The following is a 26929-nucleotide window of genomic DNA, read 5'->3' as shown; positions in this document are numbered from 1 at the left end:
TCTTCTACTGCAATTTTCTTTCTCACTCCTTTATTTTGTTTTTTGAGGTATCATCTCATCAAAGTCACCATTTATGCATATCCTCTGTTTTATATACTTCAAATTGGTAGAGTAATAAAGTTCTTAAGAGTTACAAATATTATCTTGCCATATAGAAAAATAGTTTAACCTTATTGAGTTTCTTATGGTTTTGCTTTCTTATTCCTTTTTTACCTTTTTATGTTTCCTTTGAGTCTTGTATTAGGAGATCAAATTTTTTATTCAGCTCTGGTCTTTTAATTATGAATGCTCAAAAGCCCTCTATTTTGTTAAATATCTTATTTTTTATCTGAAAGATTATATTCAATTTTTCTGGGTAGATGAGTTTTGCTTGTAATCCTAACTTCTTTGTCTTCCAAACCCTCCAGTTCTTTAATGTAGAAGTTTCCAATTCCTGTGTAATCCTGACTGTAGCTCCATGATATTTGAATTGTTTCTTTTTGGCTATTTGCCGTACTTTTCCCTTGATCTGTGAGCTCTGGGATTTGGCTATTATTTTCCTGGGAGGTTTTGTTTTAGGATCTCTTTCAGGCAGTGATCAGTGGATTCTTTCAATTTCTATTTTGCTCTCTGGTTCTAATGTTTTCTTTGATAATTTCTTGAAAGATGTTGTCCAGGCCCTTTTTTTCATGGTTTTCAGGTAGTCCAATAATTTTTATATTACCTCTCCAGGAACTATTGTCTAGGTCAGTTGTTTTTTAAATGAGAAATTTCATGTTTTTTCTATTTAAAATTTTTTTGATTTTGTTTCATCACATTTTAATGTATCAGAGAGTCATTAGCTTCCACTTGCTCAGTTCTAATTTTTAAGGAGTTATTTTCTTCAGTGAGCTTTTGTACTCCCTTTTCCATTTGGCAATGCTATTTTTAGGGAGTTATTTTTGTTAGGAAATTTTAATATTTTTTTTCGATGGTATTGACTCTTTTTTCATGAATCTCTTAAAGTACTTTCATTTCTTTTCCTAATTTTTCTTCTACTGCTTTACTTTGCTTTTTTTTTTTTTTTTTTTTTTGCTGGGCAATGGGGGTTAAGTGACTTGCCCAGGGTCACACAGCTAGTAAGTGTCAAGTGTCTGAGGCCGGATTTGAACTCAGGTACTCCTGAATCCAGGGCCGGTGCTTAATCCACTGCGCCACCTAGCCACCCCTTTACTTTGCTTTTTAAAAGTCTTTTAAAACTCTTCCAGGAATTCCTTTTGGGCCTGAGACAAAATTACATTTTTCTTTGAGGTTTCACATGCAACCATTTTGACACTATTGTCCTCTTCTAGGTTTATGCCTTCATCTTCCCTGTCACCATAATAACTTTCTATGGTCAAATAATTAAAAAAAAAATTTTGTCCATTTTTTCTGCCTTTTTGGCGACTTCTTGTTTTTATATGAGAGTTGGGCTCCAGTCCTGCACTGTCCCAAGCTTTTTATGCTGGGGCTCAGGGTCTTACTGCTGGCTTTCACTGGGCTTAGGGCCTTAGTTGCATGCTTTCACTGGATGGTAGTATTCCCTTCTGGTTTGTACTTGGGGTTGGGGCCTCCCTGTTGGCCAACTCTGGGTGTGGGGATTAGCTTCTGGTCTGCCCCAGAGGTGGGGCCTTACTACTGGGTTGCTATGGCAATAAAGTCTTTCTGGTGGCTGACCCTTGAGGAGGGCTCTTGCAGCAAGTCTGCCCCATGGGTAGGATCCTGATGCTGGGTTGCTATGGAAATAGGACCTCTCTACTGGCAGATCCCTGGGATGGGTTCTCACTCTTGGCCAGCCCCAGGCCAGGCCTTCATTACTGGTCAGCCCTGGGGTCAAAGCCTCTCTGGTGGCTTGTGCTGGGGATGGGGTCTTTGAGGTGGGGTCTTGCTGCCTTGTAGAGACTGCTCCCTTGCTCACTGGGGGTGGGGGCTGCTGGTTTACAGGAGGGTGGGGTCTTCTTGGTGGATTGCCCCAGTCTTGGAGCCTCACTGCAGGCCTTTTGCTTTGAAGCTGGATGCTGCTGCTGCTCTTGCACTACACTTGCCTCCAACCCTAGTGAAACAGACCTTTCCTGTCATGCTGGTAACCTGCTTCCCTGCTCCTAGAACAATTCTGAGGTAGGGTTGTTTTTTTGTGGGTTTTTTTGTGGGGCAATGAGGGTTAAGTGTCTTGTCCAGGGTCACACAACTAGTAAGTGTCAAGTGTCTGAGGCCGGATTTGAACTCAGGTCCTCCTGAATTCAGGACTGGTACTTTATCCACTTCACCACCTAGCTGCCCCAGTCTGAGGTAGTTTTTGATTTTTTTTTTAAATGAGGCAATTGGGGTTAAGTGACTTGCCCAGGGTCACACAGCTAGTAAGTGTTAAATGTCTGAGGCCAGATTTGAACTCAGGTACTCCTGACTCCAGGGCCAGTGCTCCATCCACTGCGCCACCTAGCTGCCCCCTGAGGTAGTTTTTTAATGGTTTGGAGGGTTCCTTCCTCACTCCACCATCTTGGCACCAAAAGTCTATGTGTCTCTGTTTCTAACATCAAACTTTCAGAAGAGATTCTTCTAGGGCAGGGTCAAAGAAATCAAGAGAATGAGGCTGCCAAATTCATCTAGTTTCTGACCCTATTGTAAAAACATGAAAGTTTCATCAAGACCACAGATGTGGGTAAGGAGCAATCAATTTCTCCTAGCAGTATCATCAGAACTCTTTTTCCTTCTCTGAAAGGAAGGAAAATTGTCATCTCAGCAATAGATAAAGCTCACAGAAATTAAAGACTATCAGAGGCACCTGAATAAACTTCATGGTACACTGGTGAGGGAATCAAGAAAAGAAATGGATGTGTGTGGGGAGGGGAAAGCTGTCTTAGTTATCTGTTTTGCAGGAATCCCAAAGATCCCTATTTTGATGGATTGCATTGGCAAGAATTCCACTCTTTGTGTCTTTCTGTCTCTGTTTCTTTGAATGTAAAACCTTCAGAGTTCTGAGCAGCCATTTTCTGGTTTACAAAAACCTCCTAAAGGAATGTGCCCACCATCCCAACAGGGGAAGCCAGCTTTTTGGGAATGCCAAAACTCTGCTTAGTTATACTTCCTGCTAAGTCTTTTCATTTCCACTGTGCACCTGTGCATTAAGGACATCTGAGACGTGCTTGTAAAACTCCAGGATGTTCCTTTCCTTACCCATAGTATAATTCACACAATGGATATTTAAATTTTATTGGCAACTCTCCCACATGAAGGTGGTCTGGTCATTCTATTTCCTCTTTCCATGTGGTTAACACCACCTATGACTCTTTGGCACTTGAAGAAAGACTTTGACTAACTTGGATATTTTGCTTAAGATCATTCTAGGAATGATGTCATCATACTCTGCAGTTGCTTTCTCCATTAGCCCCAGGAGCCAAATAACTTTTTGAATCTTTTTTTTTATTTTAAAAAATAATTATAATTTATTTTAACATTTTTAAAAAATATTGAATTCTCAATTTTTTCTGTCCCTCCAGTGCCTCCCCCTACCATTGAGATGACAACTGATATAATATCTCACTTTTTGAATCTTAACTTTGAAGCTGATTGGAGCCAAGACACCTCATCAAAGAAGCTTATGGTCCAGGAATTAAGAATAGGAAGACACGATTTCTTTTCAGATAGGAGATTAATTTAGAATGCAAACATTTATAATCCAGTGGGAATTATGAGAATTATTTCAGTAACTGTTTCCAAGGAGATTCCTCAACTAACAAAGATGACCCTTTCAAGGCAACACAATTCAATTCATTTGAACAAACACATTTCATCAGATTTATTAACTTTTCCTAAATTCCACATTGCATCCTAAGCCTTAGTGCATTTATGCAGGCTGTCCCATACCTGGAAGGCACTCATACATCAGCCTTCACCTTTTACAACCCTTCTCTTTCTTCCTGGGTCTGTTTAGGTGTTAACTCTTCTGTGAAGTTCTCTTGGATCTTCCCAGGTGAAAGTGTAGTTACCTTCTCAGATTTGCCTAGAACACTTTTTGGAATCTCTTCTTTGCCCTTTCATTTCCTTCTATATTTGCCGATATAGGTTATAGAATGTTTACTCTTTGTGGGCACATAGTAGGGATTTTAAAAGTATTGAATTGAAATTCAATATTGACAAAAATCACTCAATTTCAATGGAAATGAGCCACCAAATCAGTTGTTAGGCAGCATGGAGCTTGTCTGAGCTTCTCTTTTGAAGCCACAATCATAGAAAGAACCTTTATTTTCTAAAAATGAGGGGGCAAAACATCTCATGGGATCATGAGATTTAGAGCTAGGAGAGACTTTCAAGTTCATCTAGTCCAATGCCTTCATTTTTTTTTCGGGGCAATGAGGCTTAAGTGACTTGCCCAGGGTCACACAGCTAGTCAATGTCAGGTGTCTGAGGTCACATTTGAACTCAGGTCCTCCTGAATCCAGGGCTGGTGCTTTATCCACTGCACCACCTAGCTGCCCCTCATTCTTCTATTCTTAACATCAAGTCTGCCTTTCCCCTCATTTTACAGATAAGGAAAGCAGGCATGAATTTAGGTTATTTGCCCAAGGTCACACATATTATGTGCCAGGGGTAGGAATCTGGCTAGGTCCCCCAATGCCAAGGACATTGTACTGTGCTACTTTCCTAAGGAATCGGAAAATTTTATTTATTTATTTAGGTTAGGTTTTTTGTTTTTTTTTTGGTAGGGCAATGGGAGTTAAGTGACTTGCCCAGGGTCACACAGCTATTGTGTCAAGTGTCTGAGGCTGAATTTGAACTCAGGTTCTCCTGAATCCAGGGCTGGTGCTTTATCCACTGCGCCACCTAGCTGCCTCATGGAAAAGTTTTAATAATACAGTAATACAATATACATTTAAAACTACCTTTTACCTCCAAATTTTCAAGTGTTTTGCAAGATTATAATGCAATAGACCCCTTCCCAAATAGAGGGCCCAATACAAGGTGCTGATGCCTCAGAGACCACCAATTCATTCCATTTTCTTTTCTTCTGTGTTACTCACTGTGACTAGCTGTGTGATTCTGGGCAAGTCACTTAACCTTTCTAAGTCTCAGGTAACTTCCTAAGACTTATCTACTAAATTATAAATAGGTTGTAGTCTTCATCCACATTATTTTTTATATCATTGATGCAAAATATGTTAATATCAAATACTAATTAGTCTTATGCATGAGAATATTGGCTTAGGAATGAAATAAAAGACCAACCAAAGTTTTTCTTCCTTCCTTTGCTTCTTCCTTTCTTTCTGCATATTTTTCAAGAATACCAGTAAGAATCTATTTGAGGGGGGCAGCTAGGTGGTGCAGTGGATAGAGCACCAGCCCTGGAGTCAGGAGTACCTGAGTTCAAATCCAGCCTCAGACAGTTAACACATACTAGCTGTGTGACCCTGGGCAAGTCACTTAACCCCAATTGCCTCACTTAAAAAAAAAAAAAAGAATCTATCTGAGGGGCAGTAGATGGCCCAGTGGATAGAGCACTGGTCCTGGAGTCAGGAGAACCTGAGTTCAAATCTGGCCTCAGACACTTAACACTTACTAGCTGTATGACCCTGGGCAAGTCACTTAACCCCAATTGCCTCACCAAAAAAACAAAAAACAAAAAAGAATCTATTTGAAAGACATTCATAGTCCTCCCACCCTGTTGGCTGAAGACATCTTCTCCAGGATAGGGAGGTTTCCTCATTCCCCTCAGACACATTATAATATTTGATCTTGGCTGCTTCCTGAACTTTTTCTATTTCAGCTAGACTAAAGGTTGAAAGGCTCTTGACAGGATTTGGGTGCAGAAGTGCCCATGAATGTTCTTTATTAAGACCCTATTTTCTGATCATTTCTGCCCTCTAAAGAGATGAGCATTATTGTCCTTGAGCAATCCATTTTGCTATCTGTCCAGCGAGACATTTCAAGGGAAATTTATTAGTATTAAGTTCCAATGATGTCACAGAGAGGTGGTGAGCTGGAAATTGAATTAGGAAGAAATATTCGGGGGATTATTTTTATGAATAATTTGTCAGAGAGGTTGTAATGGAGAATCATTTTTAACATCATCAACCTTGACTAGCCTTTCTTATCCTGGCTCAATGACTTTCATTTGTTTCAAAGCCATCAAGTGTTGCTTACCATAGACTTTAGCATTCACAGATATGATTGGAACCTCTGAGAAATACATAACATACAGTGGATAAAACAATTTTAAACACAAGGGGTTATTTCTATAACCCTGACACGTTTGCCAAGTAGAGAAGGGCCTGTTTGCAGAGCCCAGGGAGAGTATTAGTAAGCTTAGTCAAGCCTGCAGCTGAGGGGAGAACAAAGTACCTCCACCAGTTGATGGTAAAGACAGGCCTGAGGTTAATAAGTACTCCCTCTGTCCATCATTGCCCATCACTATATCACCAAGGTAAATAAAATGGATTAAAGGATTCTAAGCTGGGAATGTTCATCTACTGATAGTCTAACCTCCTCATTTTGCAAGTAAGAAAGTTGAGGGTCAGTGAGGCCAAGCAATTTACTCAAGTTCACGTAACAGAGCCAAGATTCTAACCCAGTTCTTCTGATTCCAAATCATGTTTTCTTCTACTGTGCCAGCTGGCTTCTCTTCCCAGGTCACTTTAATATCTCTGATTTTGTGACCTTACTTTGCCAGAGTTCCTCTTGATGTTCATCTTAATCTGATTTCACATGGGCAAAAATCATTGAATACACAGCCTTGTTGTGTTTTTTTTCCAGACCCTCTTCTCCCATGGGCCCCTAGTGCTAGAGAGAGTGAAAATGTTTGTTAAATCATCCCTATCATTATGCTACTTTTTGGCAGAATTTCATAGGTGGTCTCAACCACCACATTAGATTGATTCTTCCCTATCCAGCCCACTAACTCTATCCATTTTTTGTTGTTGTTGAGTGGTGGAGGGGAGAGCAAGTTTGTCCCTTTGGGACTATGCATATCAGATTCAAAAATTTGCCATCCTATGCCCTATTTTTGACCTCATTTTGCTCATCTATAAAATGAAGTCTTTGGATACAATGACTTCTAATACACCTATTAGCTCTAAATCAATGTAATTTTTCAATGAACTCAAGGGAAAGTATTATCCTCAAGCAAAATCTTTACTATGAGTCTAAAGCTTGGTATAAACATGAATAGTATTAATATGAAAATGACACCAATTTTTCATCAGATGGCACATTTGATGCTTACTCAGACCAGTAGTAGTTATCAAATAATGTTTAAGAAGTTGCTATTTACTGGGATGTCCTTTTCTTTCCTTTTTTTTTGGGGGGGGGGGTGAGGCAATTGGGGTTAAATGACTTGCCCAGGGTCACACAGCTAGCAAGTGTTAAGTGTCTGAGGCCAGATTTGAACTCAGGTCCTTCTGAATCCAGGGTCGGTGCTCTATCCACTGCACCACCTAGCTGCCCCCTTTTCTTTCCCTTTTAAAAATTGTTATTGGTGTCTTTTGTTTTTCTATTACTTACATGTTCCAATACCTCTCCCTAACTCCATCTCAGAGAACACTCCATCATACAGAGAAGAAAAAAAGAGAAAAAAGCTTTCAGCAAAATTAACCAACACAGTGACCAAATCTGACTTGACTATATAAAACATACATACCCATAACTATAGTCTTCTGCCTCTACAAAGAAGAAAGGGAGTTTTATTTTCATATTTCATTTTTGGGGGACAGTTTTGGGCATTATAATTTCTCAGCACAGTTATTGTTATACTTTTTGTTTTGTGGGACACAGTGTATCCACTAGATAGACTTGCCCTGGAGTCAGGAGGATGTGAGTTCAAGTCTGGCCTCAAACACTTGACCCTGGGCAAGTCACTTAAACCTAATTGCCTCAAAAATCTAGGCCATCTCCAGTTGTCCTGATATATATCTTGCCACTGGAAAAAGATGGCTCTAGAGGAGTGAAGCTGGTGACTTTGCACAGCCCTTCCTCACTTAAATCCAATTCAATGAATGTTATGACATCGCCTCCCAATATCATGGTCCTCTTCGAGAACAAAAACAACTTTCTACTGTTGTAGTTGTATATTTTTTCTTGCTTCTACTTACTACACTTTGTATAAATCTTCTAGTGTTTCTCTGAATTCATTACATTGTTTCTTATAGCACATTAATATTCTACTATATTTAAGAGCCACAATTTGTTCAGCTGTTCCCTGATGGTTATCTACCTTGTTTCCAATTCTTTACTGCTATGAATGGGAGACCTTTTATTTCTTCTTGGGGTAGAGGCCTCACAGGAGAATCTCTGATCAAAGATTATTGACATTTTTGCCACTGTCTTAGCATAATTCCAGGTTTTTTGGGATGATTGAACTAATCCACAGCATCACAAACATTAATATATTAGAGTACATATCTGTGTAGACCCTCTAATACTATTAGCATCTTTTGACATATTAGATAATTTCCTGAGTAAAACTTCAGATTTTTAAAAATGTGCATTTCTCTTAGTAATTTGGAACAATTTTCATATGGTTGTTAGTAGTTCTTCTTTGGTTAATGGTTCTCTTTTGGAGTCATTGGGGAATGACTTTTGATTGTATTTGTGTTTGGACCCTTTATATTTTGGATATCAAATCCTTGTCAGCAATATTTGGCACAAAGACGGTTTTTCCTCCAATTGAATACGTCCTTTCTTATTTTATTTATATTAATTTTGTTCTTGAACGGGGCATAGTGGTGCATGCCTATAATCCCTGATACTGGGGAGGCGGAGATTGGTGGGTGGATCACTTGAATTAAGGAGTTCTGGATTTTTCTGATCGGGTATCTACACTAAGTCTGGCACCAATATGGTGATCTTTTGAGAGTAGGGCATGGGGAAGAGAGTCACCAGGTTGCCTAGGGAGTGGCAAACAGGCTCAGGTTATAAATGAAGCAGGTCAAAATTTTTTTCCCAATCAGTCGTGGGAATTAGGACCATGATACATCTACAGTCTAGGCAAGATAAGGAGATCCAGTAGAAAGAAAGGAAAGGAAAAACGAAGAAAGAAAAAAGAAAGGAAAGAAGGAAGAAAAGAAAAAAGGAAGAAAATTATTCTTGCAATAGCTTTTTTATGATTTTAAAATTTTTATTACTATTTTAAAATTTTATTTCCAAATTCTTTCCCTCCCAAGGTTTCTCCCACCCATTGAGAGGTAAGAAATGTGATATTATACCTATGATGTCATTACAATTGCTTTTCAATTTCATGTAATTGAAATGACCTATTTTATCTTTTCTGAAAATTGGGAGAAATCCTCCTGGTGCCAAGCACCTCATGTTGCTTATGAGACCACAGGCAGTGTGAGGACTAGGAATAATAATTCATATCTCTATAGTATTTTCTGGTTACAATGCATTTATTGTTGCATTTGAAGTGAGGTTAAATATCATTATGTCAGAATATGCAAACAAACAAAAAAAGAATATACATAAGAAAGTATATGCCAAAGAATGGGAGGACAAGGAGGAATGAGAAATGGAAAAGGTAGGGGGAGGAGAAATAGAAAAGGACCAAGGGAGATATGATCTCCATCTCTGGACCCAAGCACTCCATTGAAACCTCACCATAATATGATTTAGTAGACTCATCACAAAGAGGTTCCATCTTGGATCTTGTCCAAAGGGGCTTAACTGAGAAGCATTCCCTCAGCCCCACTTGAAACTGAGGAAAGGAAGGAGAAAAGGAAGAAATAAAATCCAGATAAACATTGCTAAGTGACCAGATATCCTTTCAAACTTCATTTCTGGAGTTAGGACTCTTGCAGGGATATTGACACTTTGCAAACAAGGACATCCATGGAGCACACAATCTACATGCTAGAAAGGGCAGCTGTGTGTTGGGTTTCCAACCATGGCAACATGCTTCTGATTGTCAACTCCCAGAGTAGCTATATGGTGGCAAGGCCCGAGGTAGAAGTCTCAGGCCCTAGCTTTGGGTTGGTTATTTTCTATCTTTAACTTTACCGAAGTGTTAAACCTTCAATTCGTTTGTAAAACATTGCTAAGAAAAGAAAGCAAAATCCAGACCTCCCCCATTGTACTATACAAATCCTTAGAACTTTCTCCTCTCATACTGCTCCACCATAACCTTGTTATTTTATTTTTGGGGGGATGGGGGGGTGAGGCAATTGGGGTTAAGTGACGTGCCCAGGGTCACACAGCTAGCTAGTAAGTGTCAAGTGTCTGAGGCCGGGTTTGAACTCAGGTCCTCCTGAATCCAGGGCCGGTGCTCTATCCGCTAAGCCACCCAGCTGCCCCACCTTGTTATTTTCAAGAAAAGAAAAGGAATCTCCTTTCCAATGAATGTAAATATATGTGTATCAAATAACAGAGACTCTCTGATATCAGAAATCATAAAATTATAGAATTCAACAGGTAGAGGGACCTTATATTATCAGCAAGTCTGGCTCCTCATTTATAGATGGGAAAAGAGGCACAGAGTGACTATTATATTTCTACCACACTACACCAGGTCACTTATATGATATAGACCAGATCATATAAACTCTCTTGACCTCATCTGCAAAATGAGATTGGGCTAGATGGACATTATGTTATGGTGGATTAGGTGGGGGGTTGGGAAAGCAGTAGAGGTTTGGGATAGGGGTAGGGGTTGGATTAGGGGTCCTTAGGAATTCCTCTTTAAAGAATTACACCCGGGGCAGCAAGGTGGCACAGTGGAGAGAGCACCAGCCCTGGAGTCAGGAGGACCAGACACTTGACACTTACTAGTTGTGTGACTCTGGGCAAGTCACTTAACCCCAATGGCCTCACACACACACACACACACACACACACACACACACACACACACACACAAAATAAAAATAAAATAATTATACCCTCTTGAACACAAATCCAATTGAATAAGATAATAGTTTATTTAGGGTGCTAAGGAAAGGAAACCAAGAGAGAAATCCCTGGCCTTCTTCTCATGGGGAAAAGGCATGGCACAGAGCATGGCTCCGAGATACCTATCTCCTTGAGCAGGAGACAGGCAGATACTTTTATAGAGGACTGATGAGGTGATTGACTGTGGAAAGTTCCACTACAGGGAGAGGACCATCCCCCACTGGTGGTGGCTGGGGGAGTTGGGTGAGGGGCGGCTGTGGATCTCTCAAGCCATCTCTCTCCTCCTCATGCCACAAAGACAGCAGCCACACCTAATCTTATCTCCCCAGGGGTGAGGGAGACTGGAATGAAGGGTGGTGGTCCTGGAGCTAGCTCTCCCAATCTGGTGCCACTTATCTCTTTAGGTGTGTCTGTGCTTTGGTTTAGTTTCTCAAGGAGAAGGTTCTTTGATGTATGCCAGAGAACTTCTGGAGTATGCTAGCTAGGCCCATAACAATTCTATTTTTAATGAATATGAAATGAGATTGCAATTGTATTGTCCTAAAAAGGTTTTTTCTCTTATTGTATATGCTTTTTCTTTTCTTTTTAAATTCATATCCTGATTTTTCTTTTTTTTTTGGGGGGGGGAACAGGGCAATGAGGGTTAAGTGACTTGCCCAGGGTCACACAGCTAGTAAGTGTCAAGTGTCTGAGGCCGGATTTGAACTTGAGTCCTCCTGAATCCAGGGCTAGTGCTTTATTCACTGTGTCACCTAGCTGCCCATAGCTTGATTTTTAAATGCAGTTTGAAATTGATTCTAGGTCGCTGAATGTTTACTGTCTGATTTTTAGTGAATGAGCTTAGCAGAGCATGAGTAGACCCAGTATACTCTTTGTATTTCCTATAGGCATCGAAAAGAACAAATATTTGAGGGGATAAAACATAGGATAGGTAAAATTGAAGTGAATGATGGTTGAACATAAATCCCACTACCTCCAAACAACAAGAAACATACTAGATCTATTAGAATTAACATTGTAGTAATGGGATGTAGTGTGTTATAGTAGAGAAAGACATGGCTTCAGATTCAGGGAATTCCGCCTCAGGTATAGACTGACTGTGTGAGCTTGGGCAAGTCTCAATGCCCCGGGTAATTCTCTAAAACTGTAAGCAGCAAAGCAGGAACAGATCTGTATTGATAATTGAAGTCTCCTCTCTAGGGTCTCTCTGTACTAATGAATTGACAGGTATATAAAAAAGAAAAAAAAAGAAAAGCAAAAGATAAGAAATACTTCCATATAAGGTACAGCATTTCAAAATATTACCATAGGGGCTGAGAAAATGATCTACTGCCCTGTAACCACCAAGTAAGCTCTGATTACCCAAAGGTCTTCCATTTTAAGCTTTTGCTATGGTGACTTTGACCCTTCTCCTCTTGGCAGTGATACAGTCTAAATACCTGCAGAGGATGAGAGGACTCAGAACCAGTCTTCTATATCAAGTGAAGGAAATATAGAAACCTATCCACAGTTGGGTCTGTATGAATTTGATGGGCTTCGGTAGACTTGACAGAAGGAAATGCAAGCAGTGGAAGGGGAGGAGGTCAAACCGTTCAGCAGCTTGATGTGATGCTAACGGATGAGGAAAAAAAAGGGTATGGCAAACAGGTCAACCAAGAATAGTATTATTGTTGTTGTTTGTCCTTTGTTCTTGATGAGGACCATGACATGGAGAGGTGATGTCATGACTTGCAGTGAATGGGATTTAAGTGAGGCAGGGCTATGCAAAGTCACCAGACTCACTGTCTCCTCCGGAGCCATCTGGATCCAGTGGCAAGATAGACATCAGGATGACTGGAGATGGCCCTGGATGTTTGAGGCAGTTGGGATTAAGTGACTTGCCCAGGGTCACACAACTGGTAAGTGTCTGAGGTGAGATTTAAATTCAGGTCCTCCCAGCTTCAGGGCTGTTCCACCAAGAGTAGTAAGGCTTATAAAGAAAGAAGGAAAACCACTTAACAATGAATGCACATTACCTAGTTATAGAAAGTAACTTCAAGTCCCTACATTTGCAAGAAGGCCAACAGAAAATGTTTAGGTTTTAAGGCTACCCCATCACTCCTACCAAGTGGAAAAATTAGCAGTGAGTTGTACAGAAAGGAAAAATTATGCATCAAACTTGAAAGGCACATAATACAGTGGACAAATTTAATTCAGTGATGGAAAGTGAAAACACTCATGAAAGAAAAAAATACAATACATTCTATGGTGTGCCTAGAAATTATGGAAGAAAGTATAATTTTTGAAAGTGGAAATAAATTTAAAAGAACTTAAATATGAAATAAGGATGGGAATCAGAACTCTCGGAGAAGAAATCAGTTAGACAAATGAAAACAGAAAATTTAAAATACATGGCAGAAATTTTTGAATAGCAAAGACACAGGAAAAGAGAATGACAGATTTGGTACTCAAAAAAAGTAGATGTGGAAGAAAATTTGGCAAAATAACCGATCAGCAGCATTAATGGATGAATACAAGTTCTTTATAAGCCAAATTGACAAATTTTAAGGACAGAAGGCACAGAGATAATTTATGGATCCTAGATTTCACAGAAAAAAAGTTATGCATTGCAAAGCCTGGATAGTATTCCACCAGAAATAATACAAAAATTCTCCAGAAATACTAAAAATAGAGGGTAAAGTACTCATTGGCATAATCTTAAGGTAACCAGTAAAGAGAATCCCTGAGATTCATTCATCAAGGAAGTAGTGGTTTAAACTTCAGCATTTCCTCTTGTTTGTGATTTTTCTTTTTTTGTGGGGCAATGGGGATTAAGTGACTTGCCCAGGGTCACACAGCTAGTAAGTGTTAAGTGTCTGAGGCCAGATTTGAACTCAGGTCCTCCTGAATCCAGGGCTGGCGCTTTAACCACTGCACCATCTAGTTGCCCTTTGTTTGTGATTTTTTTAAAAATTGCAGACAGTCAAGAGAAAAACCTTGCCTAGCAAGAGAAATGGATCTGAATTGTTCAAGATTGCTCCTAATTAATGAGAAACCAAAGATACTGTACCATGATACTTTGAAAAGTAAAGACAATAAGGAGGTACTCCACAAATAATATATCCTATATTCAAATAAAATAGATGAGTTTTCATCAAAAGGGAGGCAATTACATTTTCCTCTGAATGAAGTTAGGTAAACAGGTGACATATAAACAATTAACATTAAAAATTACACAGAAAAGACTAAGCCATGGAATGAGTGGTTTTATGTGCTAGAGCAAGACAAAGCTATTGTTAAAAAACAAAAAACAACAATCTACTCTTCCATTGTTTGAGGGCCAAAAAGAGAATATCTAGAGGGAAATGGATCTAAGGCTAGTGATTTAAGGTGGGAAGGGGTAAAAGAGTTGGGAGAAGGGAAAGAGAAAGAATGGAATTAATATTCTATATATTAAAACACCAGGTTCCCTCATAAATTAAAGTATATGTGTGTGTGTGTGTCTGTATGTGTGTAACATAGGGAAGTTAGTTGAGGAGGGATTTACAGATGAGATGGGGAGAGGTATAGACAGACTATTTCCAACCTGTACTGAGATGGAAAGAGGGGGAATTTTTTTTTTTAAGTCTCTCCATGTGCCTGCAGAGCTTCCAGACACTGGGTGGTGGTTCCAAGTAGTCGAGGACAGTCACCTGGGCAAGGGTGGAGAGAGAGATGGGTGTTGAGCAGGAAAAAGAATAATGGGAATACATCAAAAAATATTTTCATGAAGGGAGTGATACTATTATCTAGAATAATGGTGTTTGACCTTGGTTAGGGACTGTTTGCCTACTTACGTTGTTTTCAAAACTCATTAGAAATACTTTCTGTTAATTTATTATTAATTAAAATAAGTCGCTGAAGGTCCATACGAAGCAATACTCTTAGCCTAGTTCACATTATCAACAAGTATTTCTTGAGTACCAACTGACAAAAAATAAAATAGAAAGGAAGGAAGAGAAGGAAGGAGAGAGAATGGAAAGAAGAAAGAAAGGCAAGGAAAAGAAGAAAAAAGGAAGGAGAGGGCAGCTACATGGCGCAGTGGATGGAGCGCCAGCCCTGGAGTCGGGAGGACCTGGGTTCAGATCCGGCCTCAGACACTTGACACTTGCTGGCTGTGTGACCCTGGGCAAGTCACTTGACCCCAATTGCCTCACTAAAAAAACAACAACAACAACAAAAAAACCCACAAAAACAAAAAGGAAGGAGAGAGGGAAGGAAAGAAGGAGGGAGGGAATGAAACAAAAAAGAGAAAGAAACAAGAAAGGAAGGTAAGGAGGAAGGATGGAAAGAAGGTAGAAAGGAAGGCAGAAAAAGCAAAATGAAAGGAGGGAGGAAAGGAGGAAGGAAGGAAAAGGAAGCAGTTTCTGTCTCTAGTGTGGCTATACTTTATCTTATTATTGTATAACCTCTGGAAATATAAATACAAGCAAAAAGACAGTTTTCCCCCCTTGAGGAGCTTACATTCTAATGGGAGAAGAGAATAAGAGTCAAAAGGAAAACAAAAGGAAAGGGAGCAGAGTGGAGAAAGAAGTCAAGGTAAGAGATGGGAAGAAGAAATGAAGGAATGAACGTGGCTGGCCTGAGCACTTTACTTTAAAGTGAGATTCTGGGAGGAACTGATAAATCAGTTTTATATTAGATCAATAATTTATATTAAAGAAAACTTCATTTTTTAAAAAAATCGAGGCCTTACCATAACTAAAATGAATAACATGCTATAACATTATAAAAATAATAACAATATTATACCATAACAAAAATTGTTTCTGTAGATCAAGCAGCGTTTTTTTTTTAATATGGTAATAATACTTAGTAAGCTTGAAATTACAACCTGTAGCTAAAACAACCACTTCCACTGAGCCATGGGGCTTAAAACATTTTATAGTGTCTAGCCATCCAGATTTTCTCAAATAAAATGAATTCAGTCTTTAGAAGTCTCTTACGATATTATTTCGTACAGTTCATGAAAGTTGCCTCCCCCCCACCAAAATAAAACCTAATAGCTTAGCGTTACTGCTATATCACATCCCTACACACATTTAAGTCTATGTCTCCTGTGTTTTTTTTTAAAGGAATGTTAACAACTTGAGTGCAGGAAGCAGGTGTGATGACTCTTGCTGGTTTTAGGTTTTTAACACTATCCCAGCCGCTCTGTAATTTCTGAACTCAGTTCCCAGCATGCATGAATTTTCTTTCCCTATGTCTGCTATAGCTATATTTCAGAGAGTCCCACAGGCATAGCTTGGTCACACTCCCCCTCCCATTCAAGCTACATGGAAAGGCTATACAAAACGGAAACAGGGTCATCCAGTTTTTTCTATGGGGGCTTAACAGTGATGCCTATGGTCCACACAATGGTAGAACAGTTTTTGGTCAGGGAATTTAATTTTTATTGAGCAAAACACAATGCATTCCTGCAACCTTCTACTTCTAACTGGTCACATGTGTTAATCCTGTTAATATTCACTGATATCTCACCTCTCACCTCTCACTCAACCTCTGCAACTAAATTCACCACATTTCAAGGTGGGGGGGGAGGGTTAAATGTGTATCATTGTCAATGGCTTCCAGACTGAAGCACTGGACCATCAAATGTTGACACGTTAAACATGTCCATTTGAACTTCTCATCATATCTGTTATATTTTCTGTTTTGTGTAGGGTCTTATATAAACTTCAATTCCACTTTCTTTAAGAATTACTGTAGATTCTTTGTCTTGGGTCATGGGAGTACAGGCTTTGAAAAGATCCAGCAGTGCAAATGAGAATAACAAATGGCATAGCCTGAAGGGACTGGTGAGCCCCATGTCCCCCTGAGGCACCAACAGTCCAACCTGATGACTGGGCTTTGTGACTCTCTGATACTGTCATCTATCTGACAAGCAACACACAATTTACAGCATGAATATATGAATGGGGGAAGGAAGGGTGAAAGGGAGACAGTGGGGGAAGGGGGTAAGAGAGAAAGAAAGGGACAGAATGAGAATGTATAGATTTTAGAGGATGAGTAACAAATCCATTGAAAATGGATGATTTCTGAAATTGCTCTTTCCAAACTGAGGTATAAGGTGAGCCCTTTGGAAGGGAATGCAAGACACAGACCCTTGTGTAGACTGGGCTCTATGCATCCAGATCACAGGCTTGTTCCCTAGATGATAGCATAGTACAGTCAAAAGAACAATAGATTCAGATTCAGCAGACTTTGGCTGGAATCTCCCTCTGCCACTCATACTTACGTCACTGTGAGCAAATCACTTTAACTCTCTGGGATTCAGTTTAACAAAATCACAGTCTTAGTTGGTAGGGGCTTCAGATGCCATGTGACCCATGAATCTGAACTTGGGAACCCTCCACAATATACCTTAAAGAGACACCTTTAATGGGCATCTCAAGACTTTTTTTCAATAGCTTTAAATCTTAAGAAGTGTTTCTTGATATCAAGCTTAAGTTGTTTTCTTTGACATTTCTGTCCTCTGAGGTGTATTAGAACAAGTCTATTCCCTTTTCCATTTGACAGCCCCCTCCAAACATTTAAAGATAGTGTGGTCCTCTCTAACTCTTCTCTTTGCTGAACATGGACAGTTCATAGGTTCAAAGATCTATTCTTCCCACCTCCAACCCCATATTTAGAAGGGATGTCATAGGTCATCTTCACAGCCTCTTGTTTTACAGATGTCCTTTTAATTGATCCTTCTATGACATAAGCCAGATTGCTCTTCACTATCCTAGTTGGTCTCCTCTGGAAAATTTCCAGCTTGCCAATGTTCTTCCTAAAATGTGATGGCCAAATCTGAACACAATACTCCTAGATGTATTCCTACTAAAACAGAATACAGAGTCACTATCACCTCTCCATTCTTGGACATTATGCCTGAATAGAGTAACACTGCATTAGCTGTTAGGATGTCAGATCTCACTGTTTACTTATTTATCTTGGAGCCCACTAAAATTCCCAGATTGTTGTTGTTGTTTTTTTTTCCAGAAAAAATGCTGTCTAGTTATGCTTCCAGCATCTTGCAATTACAAAGTTAATTTTTGAAAGTGAAGTATAAAACTTGACATTTATTCCTGACAAATTCCATTTTAGGGGTAGGATGGTACAAAGTTGGGCTTTGAGTCAAAAAGACCTGGGTTCCATTCCACCTCTGAACCATAATGGCAATATGATTTAGGTAAATCACTTAAACCTTCAGTGGACCCAGACAATTATTTAAGACCGTAAGTTACAGAGCAGGTGGAGCCAGCTAGATGGCTCCGTGGATAGAGTGCTGGGCCTGGAGTCAGGAAAACTTGAGTTCAAATCCGACTTCAGATGCTCACTAGCTGTGTTGCTCTGCACAAATCACTTAACCTGTTTTCCTTAGTCCACTGGAAAAGGTAATGGCAAACCACTCCAATATCTTTGCCATGAAAACCCCATGGATATATGATCCACGAGGTCACAAAGAGGACTGAATGACTAAACAACAACAGAACAGGCACAAAACAAAACAAACACCCTCCCCCTAGTTTTCCAACAGGGCATTCCCTTTACAAATGAAATGAGAGAGGGGCAGCTAGGTGGCGCAGTGGATAGAGCACCGGCCCTGGATTCAGGAGGACCTGAGTTCAAATCCGGCCTCAGACACTTAACACTTACTAGCTGTGTGACCTTGGGCAAGTCACTTAACCCCAATTGCCTCACTAAAAACAAACAAAAAAACCCATCCAAAACCAAAATGAAATGAGAGGGGTGACACCTCACACCTTCTTCCCCCAAGTAATAAGACTTAGTTCAACATTTTAGCCTAAAAAGAGCTTTTGCCTGCCATCCTTTCCAACTTTGTGTAAGCTGCAAATTGGATTAAGATGACATCTCAATGTAGTCTTAAAAGTTTCTTCTACCTCATTATAGGGTCCTCAGAAATCCCTTAACTTCCTTTATTCTCATGTATAAAAACAAGGCTGGATGAGGTCCAACCTTGAGTCCCTTCTAGCTCTAGATTTATAATCCTATGAAGTTCAGTAGCTCTGGGAGGTAAGTAGTTTTTAAAACATTTGTTTTATTAAATTTTGAGTTCCAAATTCTCTCCCTCCCTCCAGCCACTTGCTCACCTCTTCAGAAGGCAAGTGACATGACAATTATGTGTTGTCAAGCAAAACATGTTTCCATATGAGTCAAGTTGCAAAAGCCAAAAACAAGATTGAAAAACAAAGTGAAAAAAAGTATGCTTCCATATATACTCAGAGTTCATCATTTCTCTGTCTGAAGGTATGTTTTTCATCACAGGTCCTTTGGAATTGTCTTGGATCATTGCAGTGATGAATAACTAAGTCTTTCACAGTTGATTATTATTACAATGTTGCTGTTACTGTATACAGTGTTCTGGTTCTGCTCATTTCACTTTGCAACACTTCATATAAGTCTGGGGAAGAAATGATCAATGTAGCTACTTTGTATAATTTAAACATGAAAACAGTCTCCAAGCCATGATTATTTACAGTGATTCTGCCATAAGATTTTTTTTTAATTTTTTTTTTTTGGTAGGGCAGTGAGGGTTAAGTGACTTGCCCAGGGTCACACAGCTAGTAAGTGTCAAGTGTCTGAGGCCGGATTTGAACTCAGGTACTCCTGAATCCAGGGCCAGTGCTTTACCACTGCGCCATCTAGCTGCCCCTCCATAAGATTTTAAGATAGAAATTCTTTTAATTTTCAATAATAAGCACACCGAACATAAACCAACTAACCAAACCCTCACCAATGTCTTATGGTCAGTCTTTGAAATACACTGGTAGGGGCATCTAGATGGTGCAGTGGATAGAGCACTGGCCCTGGAGTCAGGAGGACCTGAGTTCAAATCCAGCCTCAGATACTTAACACTTACTAGCTGTGTGACCCTGGGCAAGTCACTTAACCCCAATTGCCTCACTTAAAAAAAAATAAATAATAAATTGAAATACACTAGTAATCCTCTCATGCAGTGGCTTGACAGTTCCCTGAAGGACAATTCTGTAGTTTTGCTCGTGTCAAAGCATATCTCTCTATAGACTGGCTGGGACTGGCTAAGAGATTTCAGGTAAAAGAAGCAGAGGTAACAAAAGAGACATAGTAAGAGAGAAAACAAGACAGGAGACTCCTAGTCACTCCCACGTACTGAGAAGCTGAAACCCCAGTACATCCCCTGATTCTCAGAACCCAAGAGACTGCTAAGAGCATCTCAGAAAAAGATAGTTCTCTCCCTGATTGAGCTGAAATTTCATCTTGCTCCCAACAGAGCTCCCTAACTTGATCATTGAAGTCTCAAATGACTTTCTGAATTCTGTTGTTACTCACTGCTTTTGGTTTGTTTACAATCTCTGACTGTCTCTTGTATAACAAGAAGGAATCAGAGGGAAAGTCAAGCTAGCTCTGATTAAGTTAACTGGTACAGGGGGCAGCGAGGTGGCACAGTGGATAAAGCACCGGCCCTGGAGTCAGGAGTACCTGAGTTCAAATCCGGCCTCAGACACTTGACATTTGCTAGCTGTGTGACCCTGGGCAAGTCACTTAATCCCCATTGCCCTGCAAAAAAAAAAAAAAAAAAAGTTAACTGGTACCCTTGAGGTCTAATCAGAGCTATCACTTCTTGAGTGACCAGAAAAAATGGTTTTATCCTGTATCCCTCAAAAGAATCATACTCATAGACTGGAAAATCTGCTGTATGCTAGATATAATTCCAAGCTCCATATCACCCTTGAAGAGAGAAAAGTAACAGCCTAGTCATGACTGTCCAGCTAAACCCCACAAAAGTGGAACTTCAGCCTCCCTGAGTTATGGAGTGGGACAACCAAAATCCATCTTCTGTTACCCAGTCTCATTTTGTTAAATACCATATTAAAGGGGGCAGCTAGGTGGCACAGTGGATAAAGCACTGGCCCTGGATTCAGGAGGTCCTGAGTTCGAATCCGACCTTGGACACTTGGCACGTACTAGCTGTGTGACCCTGGGCAAGTCACTTAACCCTCATTGCCCCCACTTAAAAAAAAACACCCTATTACATGTGTGTGTAAAATCATACACATTTATAGCTTAATATAATCAGATAGCACAGTCTTGCACATAGTAGGGACAATAAGTCTTTCTTGAGTTGAACTAAATCCCCCTTGGTTAGAATGAAGATCATGAAATGTGCTCAGCTAAAGATAAAGATTATTTTTAAAATATTGCACCTACCATTTGTTGACTTAAAAAAAAAAGCATTTGATGTCTGTTGTATAAAACACCACCTGGTGTCCACTCAAGTCAAGAAAACACAAGCAACATCCTGGGGGAACCCTCTGTGACCGATGCAAATAGATGTCTCACAGCCTAGGTAGGCAGGTCTGCTTGTTGGAGAGAATTATCATGATGGTGAGATCACAGATGTATTTGAGTACTTTAGGCTACTATCACCTAATAGGCTGAGAAAATGAAGGGTCACTTTAAAAAAAAATCAAGAAACTTCAATTACTAAGTCCTAATTAATCAAAATATCATAACAGCACTAGTTTACATATATATGTATATGTGTGTGTATATATATATATATATATATATATATATATATATATATATATATATATATATATAAATTGAATCCTATGAAGTATCATAAGGCCATGAAAATTGTGCAACACCTCTTGGTTTCTGGGCTTCCTTTAAAACTAACTTTGAATATTCTTGGACAAAGCTGAAGCACTGAACTAAATCTAACATTCTGTAGGAAGCTTTTCTGAATCTCCCTTATACCTCCCCTGATATGAGTTCTAATTTATTCTGTGTATATCTAGTTTATACATAGTTGTTTTCATGCCTGTTTGTCATGCCGGGGTGGGAGTGGGGATAAGCTACCACTCTATAAAATGCTCCAATGGCGTGTGTCTCAAATAGCATCTGATAACCGAAGCCCAACTCCTGGCCTTCTCGTGGTGGAAATGTTTCCACTAACAGGAGAAGGGGTGAAGGCTAGTCACTGGTGCATTAAAACCAGTCGCTTTGGGCAGGTAGGGATCCTTAGCCTTGGCAGGTAACCCGCCTAGGGGAAGGAAACCCTGATTTTAAACCTCCGCTGCCTTGCAGCTATACCCATATATGGGAAAGGCTTCCGGAGTTAACCCCAAGGAAAAATCAGGAGTCGGAGTCCCTTAGGCAGTTGGATGTTGGACATCACATCCCTCTGGCAACTCCTGCTGTGGCACTGGTGCCAAACTGTATTGGCTCTGCCTCTCCTTTGGATCCACCAATGTCGCAGGGAGGGAAAACCTGCTGCATGGGCAACAGCTTGCTTTCCATATTGATCCACCCAGGCCAGCGCCCTGGAGAGGACACTCTAGCTACTCCTTATGGGGTAGATACAACACGGGATGTGCAGTTACCGGTTATGAGTCACTCAGGAGCTGCGGCTCCCACATCGGACTGCACAGCCACACTATGGCCCGTGGCTCTAGAAGGCGCTGATCCATGGTCGTTGGCGACTGATAGAGGCCTACACACTACTACATAGTTGTTTTCAGGTTGTTTCCTCTATTAAACTATGAGCTCCTTGAAGGTAGCAGCTACCTATTGCCTTTGTGGTCTTAGTACTTAGCAAAATACAGTCAATAAATGCTTGTTGACTTGACTTTTGGGCATTGTGTTCTATTTCTATGTGCTGATGCACCTTGCTACTTTGCTCCTTATTCCACTTGATTCTTTTTTGTTTTGTTTTGTTTTGTTTTTAAGTGAGGCAATTGGGGTTAAGTGACTTGCCCAGGGTCACACAGCTAGTAAGTGTTAAGTGTCTGAGACTGGATTTGAACTCAGGTCCTCCTGAATCCAGGGCCAGTGCTCTATCCACTACGCCACCTAGCTGCCCCTCCACTTGATTCTTAAAAGCTACATCTGCAAGATGGAGGAAAGACTTAAAATACCCTCTCCACTAAAGTAGGACCTTTGTGAAAGGTTTATAAGTACGGAAATTTAATTAAGTAGATTTAAAAAAAATAACAGAGCTTAACAAATGGGAGAATTTTGTTGGTAAAGTTGTGATTTAATTTAACTAATACTTTTGGAATATTTTGAAAGTTAAACTTGAAAAGTTCTGTCGTATTCAGCTCTATAGTTGGCCAAGAAAGGTTAGGAAGATATAAATCCTCAAACAAAGTATACATTTCTGCTGATCTTTACTCAGAGAGATGAACAAAATTTCCAAAGCCAGCCTTTGTCAATAGTTTCCTCGCCATGGGAGACTTTCAAGCAAGTAAAAAGAAATATTGGGATGGATGATTCACTGGAGTTCAGCTTACCTTCCTATTTACCTAAGGAACAACTTGACACTTGGTGATACATTAGGGAAAGAAGAAAAGGCACACCTGAAGGAATTATGTTGTACTGAACTATTTCAAACAAATAAAGAACAATGGTATTTCTGAGCAGGGTAGAAAAGAACCAGCTGTGTATGTTTTATAATAAAAGAAAAATGCAGAAAAACCAACTAAGATATATTTTGAGTGAAAGGGTCACAATTCAGGCCCTGAGAGCTTCAAACAGATCGGTGGCCCAGTTATGAAATAGGAATACTCTGTCCTGAAATAGCTGTGGGACTGCTATTTTGCTTACTTTGGGGGGGGGGCAGGGCAATGAGGGTTAAGTGACTTGCCCAAGGTCACACAGCTAGTAAGGGTCAAATGTCTGAGGCCTGATTTGAACTCAGGTCCTCCTGAATCCAGGCTCGGTGCTATATCCACTGTGCCATCTAGCTGCTCTGGCTTAATTTAAAAAAATATGACCTTAATAATCATTAATACAAACATTTCAATGTACAAAGAACAAAAAAGAAACCACAAACTTGTTACATGGTTTGCTATTAGAAGGGGATTCCTAAATGTTAAAAGGTAATAACAAATTTGCTGTTTGTGCCCCTTTCTGAAATCGTTTTACTGATGCTCTTTTCTATTTTCATTTTCACATCTTTCACCATCCATGAATTCAACCTCTTCCAACCCGTAAGAGCTCTCATTTTAAACAAATAAATACAGTTAAGAAAAACAAATCAATGCACTAGCTATGTCTGAGAATATACCTCTCATTCTGCACCTTTAGTTCATCACCTCTCTTGCCAAGAAGTGCAAGACATGCTTTATCATCAGCTTTCTGAAATCATGCTTGGCAACTATGTTGATGAGAGTTCTGAAATCTTTCAAAGTAGTTTTCCTTTCCTTTATTTGCCATCCTTTACGTTCTTCTCCTGGTTCTGCTCATTTCAGGCTGCATCAGTTCATACAGGTCTTCATAAGTTTCTCTTACAACTTCATGTTTGTCATATTATAGTGTAATAATAGTCTATTACATTTTTATCACAATTTGTTTAGTCATTTTAGTTCTTTGATACAGCAAAAAAAAATATGCTGCTACAAATTGTTGTATATAGGTGTCTTTCCCTTTGTCTTTGAACCTTTAGGGAGTATATCCCTAGTGGAGATATCATTGGACAAAAAGCATGTACTGTTTGACAACTTTGGGGGTATAGTCCCCAGTTGTTTTTCAGAATGGTTGTAATAATTCACAGCTATACCAAGAATGCATTCGTGTGCCTGTCCCTCCACAGCTATTCTAACAATTGTCATTTTCATCTTTTTGCCAACCATCTGATGGCTGCGATGGAACTTCAGGAGTTGTAGTGATCTGGTCTTGCCTTTTTATTGACGTTTGATATTGTTGTTTCACATGGTTATTCAATTGAAATGGCCTGTTTGTAACTTTTAACCACTTTTCTCATGAGGAATTGATTTTTTCTCATATATTTGTATCAACTATGAACATATCTTGGGTAGCAGGCCTTTATTTTGGATATTGGCTGCTAATTTTTTTTCCCACAGTTAAGCTACTCAGCTTCTTTACAGGAGGATGCCAGGAAATCTATGTGCCCAGCTTTTCAATGAAAGCTTTGTGCCTGGGTACTGAATCTGCTCATACAAAAATGCATATGATAAACCTCTGAAAGTGTCCAAACAGGTTTTCTTAACCTTACCATTGGTATTCTAACTTCAAGATGTTTGATCATCATCATTATTATTATATAACTAACTATATAACTATATATATAAAACTATATATAACTAAGATGTGACATTTGTTATTGTGTTATTGCACACAGTGGACCCGTCCACAGGAGAAAAAAAAAAGACTCCATTGGCAAATCTTCCTTTAGTACAGCTCCCACTGAGCTGTGCAATTAGTGCCAATCAGTAAAAGTACTTTGCTAGTCCCAAATCATATGTTGTTCACTTGGGTGTGTTAAAAGGTGCAGAAGCCATGCCTCACTTATTAATCATTAATGTAAACTTGCCACCTACTCAGAACTTTAGCTTCTTAAATCATTAAGTAAAAAAGCATCGGTCTTAAGACTAAATACAGTGTGACCCAATACACAAAGGCTCTTTCTTCTAAATTCTATTCATAGGAGGGGCAATTTGTCACATGATATTTACATTAAAAGTCAAGAATGAATGTCCAAGATAATCAACATGTAGATTGTTTTCTACTTCTTGTGGAAGGGAAAGGTTCCATAAAGAGCTTTGGTTCTGAGATAAGCACTTTCATTCATAAGTCCATCTGAAAGTCATATCACATTTGATTAGTTGTTTTTTTTTTGTTTGTTTGTTTTTTAGGGGCAATGAGGATTAAGTGACTTGCCCAGGGTCACACAGCTAGTAAGTGTCAAATGTCTGAGGCTGGATTTGAACTCAGGTCCTCCTGAATCCATGGCCAGTGCTTTATCCACAAAAGTCATATCATTTGGAGATTTCTGCTGGGTTGCCTTGTCTCCCAGCGCCTTTCCTCTTTTAAATTTTAAATACTGCAAAGGAACCATTTACCCTGTGAGGTTCTCATGGTTAGGACCAAACCCTTCTCTGAGGAATTTTGGCACCCAATTAATTAGCTCGTTATGAGCAGGAGCTGCTCTCTTTCAGTAACTCCTATTCTGCCATCAGTAAAGTGTGATTCCGTAATAAATTTCCACGAAGCAAACTATTTCTGGTAATTCTCCCTAATTAACACCAGGTCTGCTAATAATAAATTAGTACCTATGTGTTTCTGATATAACCAAGATCTTGTCTGGGAGGACCCTAAAAAAAAGGCCAACTCCAACCTAAATTAAGCTCTTGCTGGCAAAGGGATTTATTTGCCATTTTGTAAGAAAACCTTTGATAATCTTATATTGGGGCATTCTGACTAGCAAACATTGAGTGACAGGGAGATTTGTTCTGGTCTGAGCAAGGAAAAGGGATTTACTGTGAACACATACTGTTGAGTCCTAAACCCGTAAATCTTGCACGGGATTACTGATGCTTAATGAATGAATGACAGATCTCTTATTTTTGTCGGTGCATTTTAATGTGCAATGACGTGATTGATAGAAACCAAACATTGACCATTAAAGTGTCAAATGTAGACATGATGCCCTTAAATGTTTGGCTTCTGGAGTTTAATATACTGTGGGCAAGTAGACCTGAATTTGTCTTTTATTCTCCCAAATCTCAAGACTGTAACAAAAAACATTCCTCTGAAACTTCATGTGGTTGGGGGGTGGGGGAATCTCACTAAAACCAGTAAACAGACGTGGCTGTAGTGAATCTACTTAGCTTTAGAATACTTGGCTAATGAGACTGTAATGAGACCATCGATATCCTGAAATCACTGGCCAGAGTAATGGTAGCTGGTGAAGATGAACAGTCTTGTCACAACATGATAGGGTGGTGTGAGACACAGTTGTAGTAATAAGCCTGAAAAAAACCCAAAAAACTGGTACACTGATGTACCATTTTCAAATATTACTTAACACTGAGTTAGGCCAACAAAATGGGATAAAAACTGCCTAATTGTGAGTCTAGTATAACCCATTCCTACTGGGACCAAGAAAAAGAAGAATCATTTGCCACAAAACAAAAACGAAACAAAACCCAGACATACTCTTCTGAAACACCACAGCTATTTATTATGAGGCTATTTATTATTTATTATGTACATAAAGGCATTGTTCTGCTCAGCATGCTGTTTATAT

This window comes from Dromiciops gliroides, chromosome 6, assembly GCF_019393635.1.
Source record: "Dromiciops gliroides isolate mDroGli1 chromosome 6, mDroGli1.pri, whole genome shotgun sequence".
Classification (NCBI taxonomy): Eukaryota; Metazoa; Chordata; class Mammalia; order Microbiotheria; family Microbiotheriidae; genus Dromiciops; species Dromiciops gliroides.
The sequence above is the reverse complement of the archived record's forward strand: the minus strand, read 5'-3'. Positions refer to the sequence as shown.